Source organism: Syngnathus scovelli, chromosome 6 (genome assembly GCF_024217435.2).
Source record: "Syngnathus scovelli strain Florida chromosome 6, RoL_Ssco_1.2, whole genome shotgun sequence".
NCBI classification, from domain to species: Eukaryota; Metazoa; Chordata; class Actinopteri; order Syngnathiformes; family Syngnathidae; genus Syngnathus; species Syngnathus scovelli.
The window spans coordinates 17,647,905-17,671,312 of record NC_090852.1 but is presented as its reverse complement, the minus strand read 5'-3'; the positions used below and the strand labels follow the sequence as shown (position 1 = coordinate 17,671,312).

Genomic DNA, 23,408 nt, shown 5'->3' with positions numbered 1-23,408 from the left:
CATGAAGTTTGGTTGAAAAGTTGATGATTAATATCAGATGAAAAATAAACCCGAAAATTTGCCAGTTATCTAGTTTGGTAGATTTTTTTTTTTTACATATTGCCTGATATTTGTAAAAGAATATGGGGGGGGGGGGGGGGGGGGGAGGAGCCACGGGAAAAATAAAAAATAAAATACTGTGAGAAAAATGTTTAAACTTCGAATAATGTTATGAGAATGTATTGTATAATAAAAGGTCAAGAGAGACAGCGACAGCTCACTTCGGACCGTTTGGGGAATTTTGACTTTCCCTCGTTGAAAATGACGGCGTTATTTTATCCTCTTAATTTTATGACATCATTCTCCAGAGCGCCAGGCTGTGCAAAGGCGCTCTTGGAAAAGGCTGGGGTTGTTCTGATGAAGTAATCCACTTTTGCAGAATCACATCAACACATAAATTATCGTGAGAAACACTTAAATGCCATGTAAATGTCTTCACACTATTTTTTTTTTGCCTCAACTTCCTTTTTTTTTTAAATCCAGAACTGTGTCTTTAACAATATTCTAATGAACATTATCATGTTTTTTTTGGTGTTCTCCTAGAAGATTCAGCGCTCTTCCGTAATTCCGTAACATGAGGCGCACATGAGGCAAACGTAATAAGCTTATCTCTTTTTATATAAATATATCCACAGCTGAAATCCATGCGCGAGAGCTTATTGACCTAACGGGCGTGACGGGTTGTGACTTCCTGTTGGGCTTGTGAAGTTTCAAGATCCCCCGGGATGACCACGTCCCGAGCTTGAGCGAAGGAAAACAAGACGGGCCATCCTTGAGTTATTAGTCATTAAGGGATCAACAGGAGTTTACAGGAAATGATCCGCCTTGTTGTTGGAATCAAGCCACAGAGATTTCATTTAAATTACAGCGTGGCGTCATCCGTTCAATTACAAGAATGCTGTTTTGTTTCGGGAGCAATAAAAAAGTTTTACGGCACAAATACACCACCCCCCCAAAAAAACTAAAACTAAATCGGCACGTTTTGTGTGCACGTTTTATGTAAAAATGTTGTGACGTGCTGATGACCCATAAACAATTTTTAGGTCGTTAAACTTAAGACGAAGTTCCAAATATGTGTCTGATTCATCACGATTTATTTGATCAGTTTTTGTCAAATTATTTTAGGATTTTTTCTGCTTTTTGAAATTGAACCAAAATGACCCTAAAAAAAATTTTTCTTTGTTTTTATTGACGGTTTATTTTAACAGTACACGTGGGAGAGCTCAATATCCTCATCGCTGTCCACCTGTAGATATAAATTCAAATTTATTTTTTTATCAATTCTTTACATTTGTCGTTGCCAAGTGCCCACAAAAACCAAACCTCCCGTTTTTGACGTCGACTCAACTTGTCAGTCGCAAGCAAAGCAAACACTGCTGATTGTGTTTGAATAGCCAAGGAAAGCATTTTTGACATTTCTGTCAGCTTGTGACCCACTCCTCATCCAGCTTGACCCAGTCCGTCAACAAAATGTCACCGGAGACAAATGAAAAAACAAAAGCAATGAGCCCTCATTTGAATGAGCATAATATCATAATAGCGACAGGTTGAGGAGTCCAAAAGATGCCGTTGGAGCCAACGCCATTGTGCCTGAACCTGATGTCAAAATGCCACGAGACGCGTCCCCCACCTCCCGCCTCGGAGGTCGGGGCTTTTGCCCCTGCCCCGGGCACCGAGGCCGCGCTTAACTCTAGAGTGGGCCTGGCACTTCTGTCAACTCGGCATCATGTGAAAGTGCAGAGTTGAAGCGGTGGAACAGGGTTAAACTGATTAGCAATGCACTTGTGTTCCTCGGGTCACATTCTGAAGAACAAAAAGTCATATTAAAGGATCTTTTTGTTTCTGCGTGGCTTGCCTAATGCCGCGCTTCTCCTGACGTACAAAAGTCACTGACGGATAGCTGCCATTTTTCCTTTTCACTTTTTTTTTTTTTTTTAACCGCGCTCTCTTTGTGGATCTCCTCAAATCCCCCCGCAGCCTGAGCCCAGCCTTGTCATTCTTAACCCGCCCTGTCAATACATGAACTCCTCCATTCCTTTTAATTCTCACTTTGTTGGCTTTCACTCAAACTTGTGCTCTGCCTCTCCGTTTCCTTCTCACTTTCACCCACACTCGTCCCTGGGAAATGTGGATCTTTTCCTGACAAGTTCCTCGTGAAGCAAATCCTCTGGAGATCATCGGCAGAGCTCTGCCAAAAAAAAAAAAAAAAAAATGTGTGGGAATGTCTGGATGGGAAGGAAAAAAAAGGGGGACTTTTAATTGTTTTTCTATTTTTCCATTCTTCCTCTCCTGGAATTAAACAGAAATGGTTGTTTTTTTAATTTTTCCTACAGTAAGTGAGATTACATACTGTTGGAAGTTTTGAAAATGTTCTCCATATGCTACAAATTACGCATCCCAATTTCACGTTGTGTGATACAAATCAAACTACTTTTTTTTTTCTTTTTAATGTACTCATGATTACACAGCGGCTAACCTGCCTGCATGCAGCTGGAACAACAAGTTCTCCGGCCCGACGTTAATTAAGAGGTCCCTCGCTTTTCCCAACCGGTGAGGTCGAGAGTTAAAAAGTGCTGCCGGAGGTTCATGCCGTTTGGAATTGGACAAAAAAATCATTTTTACAGAAGCCTAGTTTTATTATTCATCATAGTGTGCCTGTTTTTTATCTCTGTTGACTTAGCAGTCTTTTTATAATCTTTTTGGCTGTGCCATACTAACTTACAGTATTAGCGGAATAATATTGACCACCCCCCTCGCCTTGACTTTTTTTTTTTAAGTCCACTTTGAAAGCGTTTGCGTGTCAGTCGCCGTCCTTGCACAGTGATGGACATGAAAGGGCGTCCATTGTTTCCACACAATGAGCCTCCTTCTTAATGCAGATAAGCATAACAAAGTAAAAGTGGGGGGCCGTCAAACATCTAAAACTCCGAGTGTCCGGGTTGGATTATTTACATATTAGCTCTTCTCATGAAAGGCTGTGCTGAATAAATAAGACGTATCAACTTTGTGCTGAAAATTATTCTCATTAATAGCAGCTACTTTTGACTGGGGTGGCAAATAATCGGGGCGATTACGTGTTCATAAATCACCTGAAAATCAGGGAGAGCACACTTTGGCTCATTTAGTAACTTTATTGTCTTTGCATTGCCGTGATTGCTACGTCTATTACTGCATCACATCAGGGGGCTGATTGCCCACATTTATTCTAAAGATAACAACTGGCTGATGTAAACAAAGCCCGGGAGGACGTTTGAAGCCAAGGTGGAGAAGCCTCGGTCAGGGCGGAAGGTTCCGACGAGAGGTCCGGTAGCTAGCCGTGGGCCGAGGAGGTCTTAACTAGTGCCTGCGATTTGAATGGCGGCTCCACAGGAAGCGGGCCTGCTGGTTTGTTTAGCTGGATGTGATTTCGAGCGGCGAAAAGGGAGAAGGGGGGGTTGGCCCCACACATAGGAAACACAATGGGGCATACTTTCTGAACACGGCTATTAGGCAATAATGATGTGGCTCGGGTCCAAGATGTTGGCTCTCCGTCCGTGTGTGCGTAGATTAAAATATGCCCCTCCTTGTATTAATCAAATAGTGGCCTCAGTGTGAGGGCGACGGATGAGTGCCTGCTCCTGGAGCAGGAGAGGAAAGGCCACTTCCTCACATTTTTCACCCTGTGACTGTGACACATAGCTTCCAAAGTCAAACGCTATTGATACGTTTGAAATATTTTGTGGAATGGCTTTGTTTTCTTATTTATTTCCTTGGATTGTTTTGCCTTCTGTTTGAAGTATTATTGCCCATACGGCGTAGCAATATGCAAGTAGGCAAGCTTTTGTTTTTCATTTGATTGATTTATAGTTATGGTTTAGATTTGTTATACACACAAATATTGATAGGGTAATGCTTTTTAAACAAATATTTACCCAAAGTTTTTTTACTGTACCCAGTGCGTTAGCTTAGGTTAGCAATGGACTACGAGAAGGCGGGTGTGCATGATTTTTCTCGTTTATTTTATATTCACGGCCCTCAAGTGTTTGTCATTATCGTCTCACATCAACTTTATATTCATTGTAATTGCGACTTTACTGCTGCGTTAGTTAGCAGACAAAGGCGGAATCTGACTCGCATGCTAATTTCGGTCGCGACGCCGCTTTGAAAATGTGTCATCGCTGGCTACTGGGAAATCCAATCCTCCAAACATCAATTACATACAAAAATAATTTTTTACACGGCTAATGTAACTAGCTAGCATGTAGCCAAAAACGCATGCAACACACGGCTTTTATTTTCGAGCGATACCAACTAGCAACTAGCTTTCTCTTCCCTCCCCATTCCTTTCAATGTCTTCAAAGTATCTGTACTTTTAATTTTATCGTACAGCTTTTAACTCCTCTTACTACTTGTGTGTACGTGGCTCTTTTCATTTGTAGCAAACCCTCGATACATAATTTCTCAGGATGACCACTCTTAACCCAAGTTTCACCGTAATAACGTCCCTCGTGTGCCGTCCTACAAACAGTGGAATAAATGCGCTATTAACATATTGAGCAAACAGAGAGCAACCCTCCCCAAAAAAATCAACTACAAAGACACCCAGGAGTATCCCATTGCAGGAAATAGCTCGTCTCATTTTCTCTGTAACCGATTCCAGGAAAGGAGCTACATGAGAGAAAGAAGTCAAGCGGTGGGATTTAGACCACTGAACAAGATAGATTCTTCCAAATTCTAATTGGACAACAGTTGATTTAATTGGGATCCATTTGGCTGACAAAAGAAAGGGAGAGTAGCGGGCCGGCGAGGAGCGCCTCGAGGGGCCCGGGGCGAACACCGAGCGGCTCCGCTCAGCGCTCGGGGACGGATCACTTCCAAGGCGAACCGTGGGAGCTGGAAGGATGCTCGGCGAATCGGAGGGGAGGGCCGCGGAATTCGCCACCAAGTGAAGAGCTTTCACTAGAGAGGCATCTTTATTTGGAGAAGGGGGCCCCATTTTAAACCCAAAACTTCCACTCGGCTCCGTAATGTGTAACGTGACTCCGACTTGGAGATGAGCGGATACGGTTCAGCGGGACTTGTAAACGGACCGCCGTTAGCGTGACCCCCAACAAATTGTCGGAATCGCAGAATAGAAAGAACAGAGGAGAAGATAATGTTTGACTAATTGATTCGAACACAATCTCTATGTACAAAAAAGGGTTGAAGATGAGCCCCGTGTTTTATATATTTATTTATTTTAGGGTATTTTGGGTTGATGAGCCCCATCCTTTCCATGTGTATTGATTGATTATTTATTTATTTATTTATTTATTTATTTATCTATTTATTTATTTTAGGGTATTTTGGAATTGTTTTGGGTTGAAGATGAGCCCCATCCTTTCCATTTTTATTTATTTATTTATATTTTTTAGGATTTAATCATTTTAATATTTTTTTTTCCAACCTTGCGTGTGAGTTTGATCACGTTAAAAAAAATTGGCTACAAATCGGTATCCGTGAAGCCTGCTTTACAGTTTACGTCAAATACGTCAAACTTATTAGTTATGTTTGAAGGTCAGATCGTAATTACGTCGTAGCGGGAGCCCCCTTCGATATGATCGGGCCCTCACCAGAGGTTTTTTGTTTGGCCATCGAGATCACAAAGCCTCGCCTCTCGTGTGCTGGCTTGTCTGCAGATGAAAAATATAGTCAGCGGTGCATTGCAGCGAGGGGGGAACGCAGGTGCTGGAGTGTTTTTACTGCCTCTGCAGAGAGGAAGGGTAGGAGAGCGAGGTCACATGACCTGAAGGGGGTTCAGAGGTAGCGGCCAGACCTTCACAAGGGTGCTCCGGGGGATACAGCCACTGCTTATCTCTTCCTCCACTTTTACTTCTTTTTTATCCTCTTCCACAGTACTGCTTTCATTTCCCCTTCCTCTCACTTCAGCGGGACGAGTACCCCTCCATTATTTCCGACCAGACGCAAGCCATTGTTATATTTGCTGACATGCATTTTTTTCGAAGGCTGGAAACACTCCTTTTTTTTTTCCTCTCTCTCTTTTTTTTGTACAAATATCCGAAGTGATTGTGAGTTGATGCACTGTCGAATTAGTACGTTTAATGAGTCGCGATCAATGCGAAGCAAACGGACTGAGGCCAGAATATTTTCTTTTGGCGGCACCGTTACAGTGGCGACTGCTTTTAATCCGCACACATGGTGTGTCGGGCTTGCCCTCACCTTGCCCGGCACTTAAAGAAGCAATCTCTCACAAAGTCCCCCCCCCCACACAAAACCCACGTGAATGTGCGCGGCGCTGATGGAGAATGGGCCCATTCCCGATGTAAATGAAGAGATGCATATCGGGGTTAATCCATTGCTTTGTAGTCACAGCCATACCCAAAGTCTGTCTAATTTCCCCTCACACTCCCTTTTGCAGCCAGGAGTGTATCGATCGGGAGTAATTGAAGTGTACTTGATAATCCGTGAGGCAATGGGGTGGGGGGGGGGACCCTCAACTCTCACATCGATGCGCAGAGAATGGGCCTCGGAGGTTGTGTGTGTGTTTTGAGTGTAGGGTGAAAAGGGGGAGGGAGTGGAGAGGCAGCGCTCTAATGTATGGGCGGGTAAGGCAACACCCCCCCTCGCGGCTTCTTCTCAGCTGATTAAACTCATTGAGGAGCAGACAAGTGGAACAAATAGATATAAAGGTTTTGCCTGGCAGCTTACAGCCGTCGCCATTTCTTCATTGAAACGGCGAGCCAGCGCATCTACATGCTGGGTTGTGTGCTAATATTTAGCCAGCGCCGGGGTACAACACAACCGGGCACCGGGTGGCAAGGCTTGGTTTTGTTGGAATGGCGGTTAGCGGTGTGGCTAGTGGTTAGCATGTCTGCCTTGAGATTACTGGTGTCAATTTGCTCTTGTGTGAGGATGTTCCCCCTCATACTTGATATTTTTTTTTTTTTTTTTTGGCTTCTTTGTTTAGGGGAAGACCTTAAATTATCCGTGGTTTTTGTCTCTGTCAACCAGACGGTGGGGCACCCCACCTTTTGCCCCATCTCACCTACGTCAAGTGCTTTATAGTACAGCACGGTTACTTATTGAGGAGTATTGCCATCACAAGAAACTTATTTAAAGTGCTTTATCAAATATTTATTTTATATTCATGTGATTCAACTGTTTTCATTAAGCTAAATGATGACTGTAATTTTAATGACGGCTGCAATTTCCAACTTTACAAAAAAATTAAGCGTGACTCATGCAAAAAAAATTCTCAGACTACAAACCCAACGCAGGAAAATGGCAGTAACAAGTTGTCTTTTAAACATGAAGTGCAGTTGCGACCCCTCACTTGTACAACCGCCATGCAGAGGAAGGGACGGGGGGGAGAGGGGTGCAGGGAAAAAAAAGAAGAAATAACCATAACTCCTTGCGCCGCCAACCTGCCCTGCGTGACCCCTTTTTTAAGTGGCCAGCGGGTAATTGCTGAGGCGGCGTTCCCCCCATCAGCCTTACAAGTCTGCGTGCGTGTGTTCCTTACGTGTCATCTCTATTTATTATATTCCGCACGCCGCCCGGACCCCCGGTAATCAATTTCACAAGGATACAAGGCTGATATCGGGCCGCCGTGCACATTATGAGGCCAGCCCTCCCCTTATCAAGTGCAGAATTGCCGGCTAGAGGTCACCGGCAGATAAACAGGGATGTAACACAACCCCCCCCCTACTCTCACCCCTACCTCGCTCACCTGCCCCCTCCTCGGGTGAGCGCAAAGGTTGGAAGGTGACGGCGCTACGAGGGGAGGGGGGGCCCACGTGGAACAAAACACCCGGCCGGCGAGGGCTAGCTTGTTACGGACGACCTTCAGAATTTCATCACCGTCGCCTCTCGATGATTCGGAAGCGCCCGTCTGGTCTCTCTCTTGAGTCAGCGTTTGTGTGCACATGTGCGGTGTTGGGGTTGGGGGGGGGGTGGCTGACACCCTGGTGTTGATTATCTCCAAGCTCTCTTTACGGACCTTTATAGACCAACCACAAGTCCATCAATCATTTTGTCTGTCGTCCTGCCTCACCGCAGCACGGCTAATATTATCACAATTGTGCACTGGAAAACACAAGCAGGCTTTTTGACTGATGCGCCAGAAATGACGCTTTTTATCTACCGATGGCCGGAGACCGTTTGTGAAAACCCGATATAACATATTGTGTTTGCGTCGCTGAAAATAATCATATTATTTCCACAGATTTTTTTTTCCCCGTCACCGGCTGTCCTTCAAAAGAAAGTAAAAAAAAAAGTTTCTTGTGCTGTAAAGCCGTCTTATTCTTTTAATCTGTTTTTATGGGAAAATAACATTTATTGCAGTCTCATATTTTAAATTATCAAGTTTATTTTCTTTTTATTTGTATAATTTCTCTTGTGTGAACAGTAAAATGTTTTGGGTGTAAATTACAGCATCGTTGTCAGTTAATTCCAATTTTTTTTGTGTAATTTTCTCAATTCCTTGTCTTAGCGTAACATTATACGTTTTACCTTCACTTTTAAGTTTATTCTAGTAAAATATTGTTTTCTTATCTTAACAACTTTCCATACATTCGCATGATTTCTTCATGCAAATATTACAATATAACTTTAGGAAAACTTTCTTTCTTCTTATTTTTTTTTAATCATTGCAGTGTTACTCTCGTTTCCATTTTTGGGCTTTCCCAAAAATAATCCATTTTATTCCTGTGTTGTTTTTATTTGCTAAATATCGCCGCCGTCCAGTTGATTTATTTTTCTAATAAATATCAACTTTGTGACTTTCTTTTCATTTTTAATCCTAATTTCCTTTCTTATATTGCGATTGTATGTGATTAATGGATCTCGATTGTTTCTTTTGGGTGTGGCCCTTGTACTCCTTCCCAATCAGCCAGCCCTGAGAGCGTATGTTTAAACATGTTTGCGGCATGTCTGCGTGTTTATGGAGCTCATTTGTGGTCAGCGGACACGGCAGAAATGTCATGTGCTTGCATCAGCCTTAGTAAACATTAATTACGACTCCATCTTTGTTTACTTTTTCTCGCTGGCCCACGCCGGCAGCTGTGCATATTTGCCCAGAGGATTGGCTGGCCGTGTCACTATATTTTGGCCATATTCCCGTATTGCCGACTGCGCGACCTATTAGTATTTGAGGAAAGCTCAACGCTATTAATGGCTAAAATAGGTCAGCGTTAGTGGCGGAAATGATGCGGTGAAATCGAGCAATCTGCCTTTTGTTGTCGGCATGCGTCCGGTTGGCCCGACCTGCCCCGCCCCCACGACCGCGCACCTGACCTTGTGCAGCCGTCCAAAGATTTGACGATTTTTTTTTTTTTTTTTTTTACCCCTCCTTCCCCCACCGGCACAACACCCCTGACATCCCTCGGCATGTGCGTCGCACATCCGCTCTGTCATTAAACCCGCCGACCGTGGCTTACGGATGCAACCATATGGTGCAGCTAGCCGAGTGTTGCGAGCGAGGCTTTGCCGTTCTCATAATCTGATGAATCTTTCTGGGAAAAGAGGTTTTCTATGATGACATCACAACCAATCGTCTGTGCTACAATCTGCCCCCCCCCCCTCCACGTTGTGTTGAATTTTGAGTAAATACTTTATATACAGCTGGGGATATTTTTTCCGAGCTCTTTAAATAAAGACGACTTGGGTTTTTCAGTTATATAATATGGACGATAAGTCGGAACACTAGGGGGCACTGTGAAAACTTGGATGGAGAGTCAGTAGATGGCGTGGAAAGTATACAGAATCATATGGTATCAGTGTGTAGTATCGGAGCATTCGAAATTGTCTGTTTACCAAATGGCCAGCCTTGCTCGAATGTAAAAAAATTTGTAGGTGGCCTCAATTTAGAAGTGACAAATAATAAAGTGTCATTTTTCATTTTCTGAGATATAAAGCCAAACCACTTTATTGTTCAAAAGTTGAGATTCTTGGAATTTTTGGAAATATCTCTCCCCTTGTAAAGTTTACCCGAATCCCAAAAGTTTCTTGTAAATAACACGAAGCGCTGTCGCAAGCCTTCGCCACCTCGCCGCCACATGAAAGGTTGCCAACGGAGGCGTTGCAGGCATGTTCAAATGCAGCACCAACAATAGTTGCCACTTTCGCAGTTAAGACATGACCAGTTGTCTGGCAGCACGCTTAGTATGCAGCTAGCGAAGCGTATCGCGCACACGCACACAAAGATGGAGGAGATTTTCCAAGAGGCTCACCCTGTTCCAAAAGAAGCCGTCAATTCCCTGACCTGAGGGTTGAATAGACGCCGCTGATGTTCTGAAGATGTTATCGCTGGTCAGATTCATGTTTGGTAAAGGCCTGGGAGAAAGCAACTAGAATGACCCCCCCCCTCCCTCCCTCCCCCATTTTAAAATTGTGCATATATTTTTTTATGTGCAAACTGTCGCAATGAAGACAGCACAGCCTTCTATTGAGCATGCAGGCTGACAAATGGAAGTATTGTGACGCCATGACACTCTGATGGTTTCACATTGAGATCTCTTCATCACCGCTGCTCCGCATTTAAGCCGTCACACTCCGGCGACCTCGAGACCATCAATATCAGGTCATTACATCGGAAGCACCCTCCAAATATCTTCCGTATCGTTGGCGAGCAGGTATCGCTGGGCACACCAGACGTACAATGTTTGTCGAGCTGCCCATTTTTTCTTTCAAAATCGGCATAAAACTGTGTTGACATCGAACTTGTCTGTGATAGATTTGTCTTTTGGCAAAGTGCGGCAGATTAAGCGGATTAATTGACCTGCAGTAGGCGCTTTTCACAGCCAAATGCCCATCTGTACAGTTCCAATGAATATGCACGGGGTTAAGTGTGCTCTAACCTCGGACATTAATAATCTTGTCAGTGCGTCGCTTTTTTTTTTTTTTTTTTTTTGGGTCATCAAAACGGGACAACTCCTGCCATACCACACATGATACAACAGTGATTTCTTATAGGGATTAAAAATAAGAGAGCCCAGGCTGCACAAACCAACTGCTAGCTTAAATGTGCCGGCGCATAACCGACGGTGCACTTGCCCTCTGCTGAGCCGCTATCAACGGCGAGAAAAAGCAAAGGGGGTAAGAGGACTGACACAAGGTAGCGTTTGCAATTGGGAGGTTTTGGTTTCAAGCTCTCCAGTCATCAATCATGCCGGCCCTATTCTGCTCTTTGACAGCTCACTACAAGGCTTGACATTTAACACTCGCGAGCCTGCGCCACCGCCGTACACCGCAGACAAAAAATGGAATAGAACGACACTTTTCTCCCCCTCCTCTTCGGTAAGTGGGCGACGCTGAGGCAAAGCAGATACAAATTAATAATTCCCATCTGCAGTACACTTCAGAGTGTGGAGAGAAATGACTGCCGTCCAACACCCCCCCCCCCCCCCCCCCCCCCCCCCCCCTTCCTCTTTGGCCTCACTCTGACACGCACAAAAGAGCTAAATGAGAAAGTCAAGAGGCCTCTGGGCCTATTAGACTAAATGCTAGTGTGTGTTGTTTCTCTTTTTATGCTGGGATGGACTCTGTGAACTTTGCGAGAGGCCGGACTTGGATAGTTATTGCACCGCTCATGAACTATTAGTGTTCAGATTATATTTTGGTATCGTAATATTTCAATTAGCAGTGCGGTCACATGCTGTGTATTTAATAGCCTCAACTGATAACAGCGCAGTGGCACTTCATTTAATTAGCAATTCATGCTACAAAAGTTCAATTTTCGTAACGAATCCGCAGCTTTGTGTACCTTTTTAAGTTTGGTGTGGTAACACCCCGCTTGAAAAGTGTGAATCTTAACTAAACTAACTAACTAAATAGCTAACAGCTAAATAAATAGCTAAATTTACTTGATTTCATAATTTCACACAATAAATATGTTGGGAGTAATAAATCCAATAAAAAGAATTAATCGCTAAATTGAAAAATAATAATGATAATAAATAAAAATTTATTGCAATAAATTACATTTTCTACATTATTTTATTTGTATTTATAGGACGCACCTGTAGAACCCATTAAAAAGTTAATTTTTCCAGATGTCTTACACTTTCTTCAACTTAGGATGACGCTCTGACGGTTGCCGCTGAGCCGTAACCTATCATTAAAGCCGGCGTCATTTCACTCACTTTAGAGCAAATCGCAGCACAAATCACCACAGCACCTGACCGCCGTTGCCGAGCAATAATAACCCAGATAAGCATAACGCTAAATACCAGGCCACGATCTGTTAACTTTTATGATCACCGGAGTGATTGGCTTATGATTTTTTTTTCGCTTTGCTTCGCCAATGGGATCGGAATCGTCGGGAAGAATACGAGAGCGTCTCCTCTTTTAAGTCTCCTATATAATTGTCAGGTTTCCCCACTTAGCGTTGGCACAAACCTCCATGGGCATGTCGCACACAATAATGTTTGATATGTACTTAAAGGGCCTTGGCAAGGGGGCAGCACTGGGACCGTTCAAGCAGCGTCTACATAAATATAGAGCGTGTGTAGCTTTAATTAAAGCCTGTCCTTTTAAAAGCAATTCTAAAAGATAAATGATGCATTAACTGTCGCAATAGAAGGTCATCTAAATAATGTGTAGTACGTTTTATGTTCACTCATTGGACACCTGCGCTAACCGTGACATTTAACACGTTGAATTTCGGCTCTGACGAAGATAATCATGAAAAGTTTTTCCGCAATTATTAAGCAGCGGCTGTGTACAATTATATCATCGATAGCTGTTTCTAATATTTTGCACTTCTCGTGTCACCAATGATGTAGTACAAATTCAATAAAACCACAAAAAAACAAGAATGAATTTTTTTTTTTTTAAAGACAGGAACTTTTTGCAATTACACTTCACTTGCTATGTGGCTAAGTGGGGCAGTGACCCACCAGAACCATCAGAGAAAAAAAAAAAACTGTAAAAGTAATCCCCACTCAGCTTTGGTAGATTTAATCACTCTATTGAGGTCCATTCTAGTCTTTCCCGAATTTTTACTAGCTTGCGCAGGTGCAACCAGTTGTTTCCCTCACAATAGCACCTGAATTGTCGTTGGCAATGGAGTAATAATTTCCTACTTGTCGTGAAGACTGTAATTTTCCTCGCTCTCAGTTATTGCGCTGTGATTTGTTTACCCCAATGGCAAAGATCCATATTTCACCGTTTGACATTTAAAAGGGTGGAACTGAAGGTCGTCAAGAGGTAGGGGATGCGGGCAGACGTCTGCAACTGTTTGTTTACCATAGCGCTCGTTGGTGTCAGACTTCCTGACATTCTTGTACCTTATCTGCGCTATTCCCAACGTCTGCGAACCGGTGCCAGCAAACACGCCGGGAGGAGGGAGTGTGTGTGCGAGTGTGTGTGTGTGTGTGAGCTCCGCACTGGGCCTACATCCAAAAGAGTCAGTGCTTGTGCTTTTGAGGAGTCAGGGTCACGGAAGATTAACCCATGTGATCTGGCAGCGCTGGAAGAAATGTGACTGAGTGCGGAGCAGAGGTGCCGCGGAGGGCAACGCGGGCCGGAACAGGTTCAGCCCCTGCTTGCTTATCTCGGGAGGTGGGAATGTCGACAAAACTCCCTTGGTCAAAGAGTGCTGAGAGTGGTGTAAAAAAGCTGTTTACAATTCAAGAAGGTCAAGGACTTGAGGACAGATAACTATTAACAGAATAATGCCACAGTCACTCAAAGGACACAGCCGGAGTGACCGTACAAATTATTTTAGGAGATTAATTGGCTTTATCAATTGCTCATGTAATTATACTTAGCCCCTGATGATTTTTTTAACTATAAGGCGCACTCAAAAATCTTTACCATTGGTCGTTAATTCCGGGTCATGTAAACATGACCTATTAAATATTAAAATCCATGATTTTTAATTTGATAGAAAAATTTAATTATTCTTGAAAATCTGTAAAAAAAAAAAAAAATCTGTGTAAGATTTAAAAAAAAACAAATAAAATCATTTAACTTTACTCACTCTCGCTTATCATTATTTAAAAATACACTCGAATATAAGTCAGCTGGCTGAGGTGATAATCTTTAGCCCTTGAGGATTTTTTTTCTTTTTTTTCTTTTTGAAGGATCGATTACACATGCCTCAGTAAATAGGTGACAAAAACACAGCGGAGTACTTTGCCCTATGGATCGCCGGGGCAGCTGCGAGGCTGTCAGTCACGCCGGTGAATAGTGTCACACTTCTTTGAGGTCCCTGCCTTCTACAGGGACCTGCCATCCGACTATCTTGGATCGGCTTGTATCCGTGCAGAGTAGTGTCGGTGACAGGTGGCTCGCCAATTCCCAGAAGCAGCAAACGCACACAATTTCCTCGCACGAGACATTAAGCAAATTTTCCACGATGTTTTTCCACCTTTTATTTCCAAATACAAAAAATTTAAAAGCAGTAACAAGACCACAGCATTCAAGGTGGTGGTGAGATCCACCTTCTGTATCCAGTGGCTACTTTCTCTTAGCGGCAGCCATGTCTTGCCCAAACCTGTCTAAACATACAATCGTCACATTGTTAGCAATGTGAAGCAGCTGTTTTCCTTGTACTGTATGGAGCCTCCGCTTCTTCGACCCACCTATGCAGCCCCTCCTCAATCCTCACCAGCACACATAAAAACACATGGCCTCTTTCATTCCCGCACAGCTCACGTGGAGCTATGACCCTGGAGGGCAATTATAGCCTCCAGTCGAACATCGTTATGACCTGATCAATGCAAAGATGAATTGTTCAAAAATAGTCGCTTTTTTAAATCCAAGATACTGTATATATATACATATACAGTATTTTCCGGACTATAAGGCGCACCTGACTATAAGGCGCACCATGTCAGATATTTAATCCAAATCAAATCATTCTCCATTTTATCTTTTTTATTTCAACTTCAGACGCAACAAATTACTTTATAATCACAAGATAATGATCCATAGTCTTTTTTGATTCATGATTCATAGTCTTCAGCGGGCCACTTATGATTGATTTCATGACACAATGCTTCGGGCCAGTTTAAATTTAGGAATTTGGTCCCTATATAAGGCGCACCGGACTATAAGGCGCACTGTCGGCTTTTGAGAAAATTTTAGGTTTTTAGGTGCGCCTTATAGTCCGGAAAATACAGTACTGTATAGTGTACAAAAAAATGGTTCAATGCTAACACAGTAGTTTTAAGGGTGTATCATTACATACATTTCAAGTGACACATAGCTTGCCTTACTGTGTTTACATTCATAGAATATGTGAAGCGACCCGCATGGCCAGGCACTTAAACTGCACATAAATACCCCCATGACAGGTGGCAGTGACAAAATGGTTGTAAACGATAAAATATTAAGAATACAAAATTTGAACATCGCATTTTATTGGTCTGAGTTGACAATTATTTTGGTTAGGGTTAGGTTTAATGATTTATTGTCCTTTTTTGTATTTCTATTTTTTTTTTACCATTCAAATGTAGCCTTAGATGCTAGTTCTATTTTTTTACAAATTTATTTCATGCTTGTACATGGTGATGCAGATTACATTGGATGGTCGAATTGTCCCGCGTGTGATGTCATGATATGGCGATTTTAACGCTGACGTTTTATGTGACTTTATAGTACAGTGAATTCCTTTATAGTATGGTTAACACTATATATTCTATTATATTAAACGCTTTAAAAATAATAGATGATTTGAGTTTGAAAAAAATCGAATTGTAAGATGTCGGCATGTGTATCACCTTGCCAAGTGATCACAAGCATCCTACTAGCAAGCGCTACTAGCTAATCTTGTGACATTTTACAGGAGGGTGCTACAGAAAGTGAACAATAGGGAAAATCTCAAGTTAGATTCCGCAGGACAAAATTGTCAGGCAGGCAAATTTGTCAATAGTGAAATGTCTGACATTGTCAGCATTCAACTTTAGCTAAATTGTTGTGTTAGCGTGTACGTTACATTCAACGTTTTGGCTCATTTGTTTGTATTCTGACACTTTAAAATGATATTTTCCAACTCTAGAAGGAGGAAAGGTGCAAAAAATAGTTATTACGTACTCTTGATTGACTTAGGATGTTTTTGGGGTGCCACTTTTTGGCTATTACCTAGATGCCGTTTGCATTTCACGTAGTGTTTAGTCACAATCCCACATGAAGCCATATTAAATGTGACTGCATCCATCAGCACCTCCCTGGCAGCAGCCCAGTTGTCTGGCTCGGGCTGTTTAATCTATTAAAGTGCACCCGTGCCTTCCTCGGTGACATTGAGAATGTGGGAGCGGCTTTGAGCTGACATCATGCTTAAGGATCAGGCTTCGGCGGACACCGGCACTCCGCCGGCTCCTCGTCTTATTGATACTGTGACTTTAATGTCATCGAACGCGTCGTTCACTCCCTTAATCCCGCTTTCGAATAAGAATAATGCTCTTTTGTTACAGTTAGAATGCTTCTAGTTTTTGGATTGCTTTTAAATCAATATGAATAACCCCCACTCTCCAAATATAGGGTGAAACCGCCAAACAAATGTTCCCATAGGAAATCATGTAAAGTGGATCCAATTGTTGCTGGCGTAAAATATTTAACTGTAATGTTATAAGTTGTACATATAAGCATAAAAAAAAAACTTTTGAGGCTCATGATTTATACTGACTTTTGATGTGACTTTTAATTCGAATTGGACTATTTTTAAGTAGGGATGTACGATAGCAGTCACTTATCAGGATCTCCAGGACTTGCAAAAAAAAATAAAAAAATAAGGGGAACAAGTGTCAGTGACGTGATTAGCCTATGCAATTGGTGTAACAAGAAGAGAAAGAGAAAGTGGCGGTAGCTGGTACTTTAAAGTGTCACCGTCTTTGTGGCAATGACTAGTTTATGATGCTGATGTCAAGCATGGCACTCAATGAGGTCTTTGTCCCGGGGGCTGAGACCAGGGCAGTGGGAAAACTGCCCACTCTTAGTCGGCAGCCCCATCCATCTTTCTGTGAGACCTCGGCGTCCCCCTTTGCGCCAAAAAAGAAAAAAAACTCTTGTGTATTAAAGATCTCTTGGGTTAATGCGCTGGAAAATTGGCTTGCATTTTTATTGGTGGAGGACGGCTAGATGAAGGGGAAAAACAAGTCATGGAGGCTAGAAAAGGAGACGAAAAATTTCTGGAGGAGTTACGGCGGGGGCATCCAGGTGGACACTGGTGGAAAACTGTAAAATGGAGTCTGTTCTCAACACCGTTGGATGTTTGTGGAGTACTAAAAGTACGAAAAGAACTTATTTATTGATATTTCCTCCTATTAGTCACAAATAAATAAATAAATAATAAATAAATAAATAAATGAATAAAAAAATATTTTATACATGAAAGTATAATATAATAATAATTAATTATAATGAATAAATTGATAAGTAAATAAATAAATTAAAAAATAAATAAATAGGTATAATCAAGTATGATGTATTTTCTTTTCCAGATTACGAAATTTAATGTTATGAGAATTAAGTTATTTTTTTTCTTATAAAAGCAATGTAGCCGCCTCCAAAAATGATGACACCCTCCCAAATAAGTTCTTTTTAGATTCCTCCGAATTTTTGTTTGTATTCCTGCTAAACTGTAATGGGAAAAGGTTAGGACTTTTTTTTCCTTTTATCCGTGAGGGGAAGGGCACCGCATAATTCTTGTGACATCATATTGTAAAATGTTACCCAAAGCGATGTTGGATGTCATCACAAAACCGAAAGTCTATACAATCATCCTGTCCGCAGTCGGACATCTTTTAGTGCCCCCACCCACACAATTGTGACAGCATGAGTGATGGCGGAGGGCAGGTCCTTAAAACTTGTTTGCTGTGACTTTGCAAAAAGAGAAGTGTGCGGCTGGCTGGCTGGGTGATGTTCTCACTCCGATCTCAAGTGTTCCTACCGCCCATTTTTCACCGGCGTCATAACCGGCGCAGACTTGTTGACCCGGTTGACACGTCCTGAATAAATCTTACGAGAACACCGCGGGACCTCTACCGTCACATCCGACGAATGGCGTTTTCCTTAAGACACGTCCAAAAAAAAAAAAACGTGCCGGAAAGCTTCCCTCCGACATTTACGGATTGCAGACGTCACCTACCGCCTCTCGTTCATTTTGATGAAGTGAAGGCCTCGTTGCGATCGATGAGTACCGAGTGACTGACCTACTGGACACATTTATGGGTGTGGGAGGCTAATTAGGAAACACTTCCCAGGCTTTGGAAAGGCAAGCCCAGGGAACAGCTGCCGGTCAGCACTGGACTCCTCCGCTTGGGTCAAATAGGTGGCGGCTGGTCACGGACGCTGGCAGCGCCAAAGGTCCAGAGAGGACAATTTACTTAATGGCCAGCCCCGAGGCTGCCGGGGACTCCCGCTATTTTTTTTTTTCTTCCCCGGGACACTTGTGGATGATGCAGCCCGAGCCAAAAGCATCCACTTAATAATCACTCATAAGAGGGCCATGACTGCAGGAGCATCTTTTGTCTTTAAAAGCGAATTTAATGGAGTGGGACACTGAAAGTGCAAAGTAACAAGGGCTGGGATAAATATATACCAACGCTCGATGTGAAGGTCGGAATCTGGGTGTGGTTACGTCCAACCTGTTCCCTTCCATCCGCAATCCAAACGTTGTTTTCAACACCCCCAGGAGATCCAGCCGCTTTTGTCCAAACGTCTCTTAACACGCAGATGCTACAGTAACACAGGCAGGAAATCATGGCCAAACATGACCCTTGACCCCTGGTGTCAGGTGATCCGCCACCACCCCTTTTGAAATAGACTCTCCACTTCTATAAATTAGCCGCTTTTCCCACCGGCTCCTCACATTCATTGGGGCCGGCAGAGCTTGTGGTCAACTGGCAGCGATTGCACACTTTGCCCAAAATCTGTCCCCTTTGGGCTCGTTGGGGTCAAAGGGCACACACCGGGGTCAGAGGCGCTCTTTATGTCTCTTCCCACCAAAGGCTTTGTGATGTATTGAAAAAGCCCCCAGGAAACAAAAGCTGTCAGCAAGGAGGAGCGACGTGGCTCAATGCATCAGCACCGACACTCGCTGACATCTTTGCTAAAACTTCTCTTTGAGAAAATATAGATGTAGAAAAAAATCGGAATATGAAAATGTTTTTTTCTAATGTTAACATAAACATTTTTCCCATAAAATTGTATTTATTTATTTATTATTTATTTATTTATTCATTCATTTATTTACTTACCACTGTATTTAATCTGACATAAGGTGTAAGAACAAACCAATAACAAACCAGTGTGGAAACGATTTATAAGTGCGGGTTATTCTAAAATAGTTCCCACATATGACCCGATTTGCCATTTTAGTCGTCCACATTTGTTGAATCTGCTCCATGTCAAAAGTGGAGGCGCGTCCTAATAGGCAGGCAGGCCTCCTTTGTTCCCGTCTTCTCCCGTAATGCGTTGCAGATTCCAGAGGTTGAAACTGGCCGGGAGATTTTAAGCAAATGGCATCTGGTTAAAGGTCAGAATCGGGGGGGTGGGCTGGGATCCCAGTGGGTGAAAGGTTGAATAACTCCAAGGCAACTAGTGACCAACATCTTTTACACCTTACAGCTTTATGCCATAAGTCACACAGATGTGTACAGCAGTATCACTTCAACAAATACTTACCCAAGACGTACAACATAGTAGTGTAGTAGGTCTAAGTGTTCATCAAAAATGAGGCAGAGCTTTTATTCTTAAAAAGTAATTCAATTGAATAATGCTATTCATATATTTAGCCTATATTAAAAAAAAACACATTAAAAAAAATTTTAAAGTCATGTTTCTCAAGCTAACTCCATTTCCATCCATTTGTAAAATGTCAATGCACCATTATCCGCTCCTTAATTTATGCTAGTTCAACATTTATTTCCAAGTGGCATGTAGAAAGCCTGCAGAAGTGATTTACAAGGCTTTAAAGTGAAACTTTAGATTGGAGGACGCAACCTTTTTGCTTGACGTTTTTCAGGCTTTAAAATCCAAAGCGCAGGTGTGTAAAACGGAACATGCACTTTCCCCGCTTGCAAATTAGACCTGGAGGCTTCTCAGCGAGCTGGAGGAAAATTAGTAGAATAACCGATTGATTCGAACCAGATGATTGCGCCAGTTGGACACCAGAGAGTTTTCATTAGGACCTCTAATTTACGAGGCTCCCTCTGCATTCCAGGTCGTGGATGGCTGGACAGATGGATGGATGGATGGATGGATGGCTGGACCGGGTCTTAAAATTTAGCCTCTGAAGCTGAGCTTGTGAACGTGACCAAACTCAGGTGAGTTGTGATTGGTCATTACCTGAACTCTGAGCAACTGTGATGTCATTTTCAGTCGACAGGTAAGTGACAAAATGGCCGCCCCCTGAGATGGATAGAAATGAGTTGATTTTGCTGCCTAATTCATATTTCACAATATTTAGATTAGTGGGAATTTTTTTAGTTCACTTCCTCTTCAAGGTCAAGAACCCATTTTGTGCAATTTTTTTTTTTTTTGCAAAAATCAACTCACTCAAAATTGTAGTTAATGAGGTCCTACAATTGTCTTAGATATCCTGCATTATTTTTCCAATGTTTTCCTTTTTATTTTCTTATTATGAATGAATGAATCTTTATTTCGAAAATGATTTAAAGAATAAAAAAATATATTAATTAATATTAGAAAAAAATCATAAATAATGTTGAGCACTAATAATTATTTTATTGACATTATTGAATGGATGAACAAATTAGCATCAAATAATGCTATCACTGACATTGCGTGTCATCCTTGCAGCGCTCCCTCATTTCCAGCAGATGCTTCCAGCAAAGCAGGGCTTAGTGTGGAATTATCTTGTTAAGTTTAGACACTGACACGTCCTAAAATAAAAGGGCCGGCATGCCGCTGAGGCCGCTGTTTGTAAACACGGCGAGGGGAGCAGGCCTGCCGTGCCGCCGAGCTAATGATGTTGTCGGAAGGGCGGGGCCGCCACGGGAGGCCCCGTGCTGCTGCTTGACTTTCTCTTAGCCGCTAGGTCATGTGTGATTAAGAGGCTTGTGTTACCTGGAGCCCTGCAGAGGATCTTTTCCCTGGAGGGGAGTTTGTCCCATCCTGAAGCATTTTACACTACTTTTATCACTGGTTCCTTTCCCGGAGGAGCTCTCACAGGTGCGCTCTTCCATTTAGCAAGCGGGCAAATGTGTTTACGCCACGTTAATTGTTTGTTGGACACCGTACAAACAGGGATCAGGTAATGCAAGATTCAGCACGGAAGGGGAGTCTATCGTAATTACGCACAAATACAAAATGAAAACAGTTGCTAGGAGCATGCTCACAGATGCTCACAGGGAAATAAACGCTGGAAAATAGCAAATAATTATTAATTCACTCGCCCACGCCCTCAAAAATATTATTAATTCAAATTAATGGCATTAAAATCCATTTTACTGGGGAAAACAATTAGTAAATTTAGGAACTACTGCATATTTTAATTTTAAATATTCGGATTATTATCTATTTATTTTGCTCATCCTCTGCCGTGACAAGATTGTTTTCTTTTTGCACAATAAAAAAACATTTTTTAATAATTATTAATTCACTCGCCCATGCCCCAAAAATATTATTAATTCAAATTAATGGCATTAAAATCCATTTTACTGGGGAAAACAATTTGTAAATTTAGAAACTACTTTATATTTAAATTTTCAATATTTGGATTATTATCTATTTATTTTCCCCATCCTCTGCTGTGACATGATTGTTTTCTTTTTGCACAATAAAAAAACATTTTTTACTCCCAATGTACGTTTTTGGCGACTGAAATCCCCACAGAACAGTAAAGAGAAAAAGTCCAATAACAACACACAAAGCAACCACATGAAGAGTAATAACCTTCCTGTTGATCCATTTATGAACCCAATCGATGTGTTTCACACACACAAAATGCTCCTCTCCTGTTTTTTTATTGACCAAAGATAACAAACAGACCTCAAATTGTTCTTATAAATGACATCCAACTGTGATTACAGCTGATGCCCTGCTGTGTGTTTGTGTGCATGTGTGTGTGGCGAAACAAGGCCGCATGCACGGTAAAGGTAATCATGCACACGCACACACACACACACACACATAGGCAGAGGTCCAAGCATGACCATGTTCCTGCCCCTTGTTTGTAAAGTGATGAATGAGAGCACAGAGCAGCGCTGGAGGCGCTGACTTGTCTTGAAAGGACACGCTGTCACGCAAAGGCTAAAGCAACAGTCGACGAAGGAACTCGCTGACACTTTCACAGGGATGCTAACTGATTCCGTGAAAGGGTTATACATCAGGAACAAGCGACTTGGAAAATGTTCTGAGCGGAGCTACGATTGTTGTACATTAAACGAAGCCTTGTTGCATCGGAGAAACGTAGCAAGCTAAGCTACGATAAAATGTAGCTAAAGTACAATAGAGTATTATAGTTGCATATGTGGACATTATTGTCCTCTATTACAGGGACTCAAACTCATTTTTTTTGGCGAGCCGCATTGTCGTCGTAGCTTCTTTCGGAGGGGCGTTCATAAATGTATGAGCACCTCATATAATAGACAGTAAAAGCTACAAAAAGAACTGACAAATAACTCGTTTTCAAATCAGATGAGTAAAAACTGGTCGAATATAAAAAAAAAAAAAAAGATATTATTAATAGTGAAGACAATTTGCAATTCTAGTCATGACACACGAATTTGATGCTTGTCTTCGCAGGCCACATAAAATGATGTGGCGGGCCGTATCTGGCCCCCCGGGCCTCGAGTTTGACGCATGTGCTCTATTAAATGTTATTCGTCATCAAATATCAAATTATTTTTTTACACCGACTTCACACATTTCTTAGTCTGTTAGCTGTTATTTGCTAGCTTAGCATGGCTTTAGCTTTGTGCTTTAGCTTTGTGGTTAAATTTGTCATCATGGATGTTGACAGGAGCTTCCTTTTAGGGTTGCACAGTAAACACCGGAACGTATACGTTAAGTGATCTGTTCGGACTTGATAAGTCACATGAAGTTGGGCATCTTCGAGATGTAGTGTATCCTCCTCCCCTGCTATTGTCTCCAGCTGCGCGCTTTCCATCCTGCTCGGCTGCATTATCAGACACTTTGCTACAACTCAACGGGAGGAGACGTACGTGACGTCAAACGGCAGAGATGCGTTTAAGAGCTTTGACTGTCAGGGGAAGGATACTTTGTTATTCTGCGTACACTTCACGACTGAAAAAACGATTTGACGAAGCTACTAAGAAATTTAAACTCATAAAAATACAAGTGGCTAGTCCCCAATATTGGTTAGGGGTCGTGGTCGTCCTCATATTTTAGGGTTAGGGTTAGGGTTAGGACAATCCCTAGTTACGATATTAATTAGTTCTGTCTTTTCCAAAGACGGCACA

General features: G+C 42.2%; 1 protein-coding gene across 3 annotated transcripts in view; it reads left to right on the top strand.

Moving 5' to 3' along the window:
- alkbh3 (alkB homolog 3, alpha-ketoglutarate dependent dioxygenase) overlaps window positions 1-23,408 on the top strand; it is a 132,294-nt gene that overhangs the window by 77,993 nt on the left and 30,893 nt on the right. For all 3 annotated transcript variants that reach the window (XR_007482301.2, XR_007482299.2, XR_007482300.2), the window contains one exon: window positions 20,186-20,288. The gene's annotated coding sequence lies outside the window, so the exon portion shown is untranslated. The remainder of the gene's footprint in view (window positions 1-20,185; window positions 20,289-23,408) is intronic.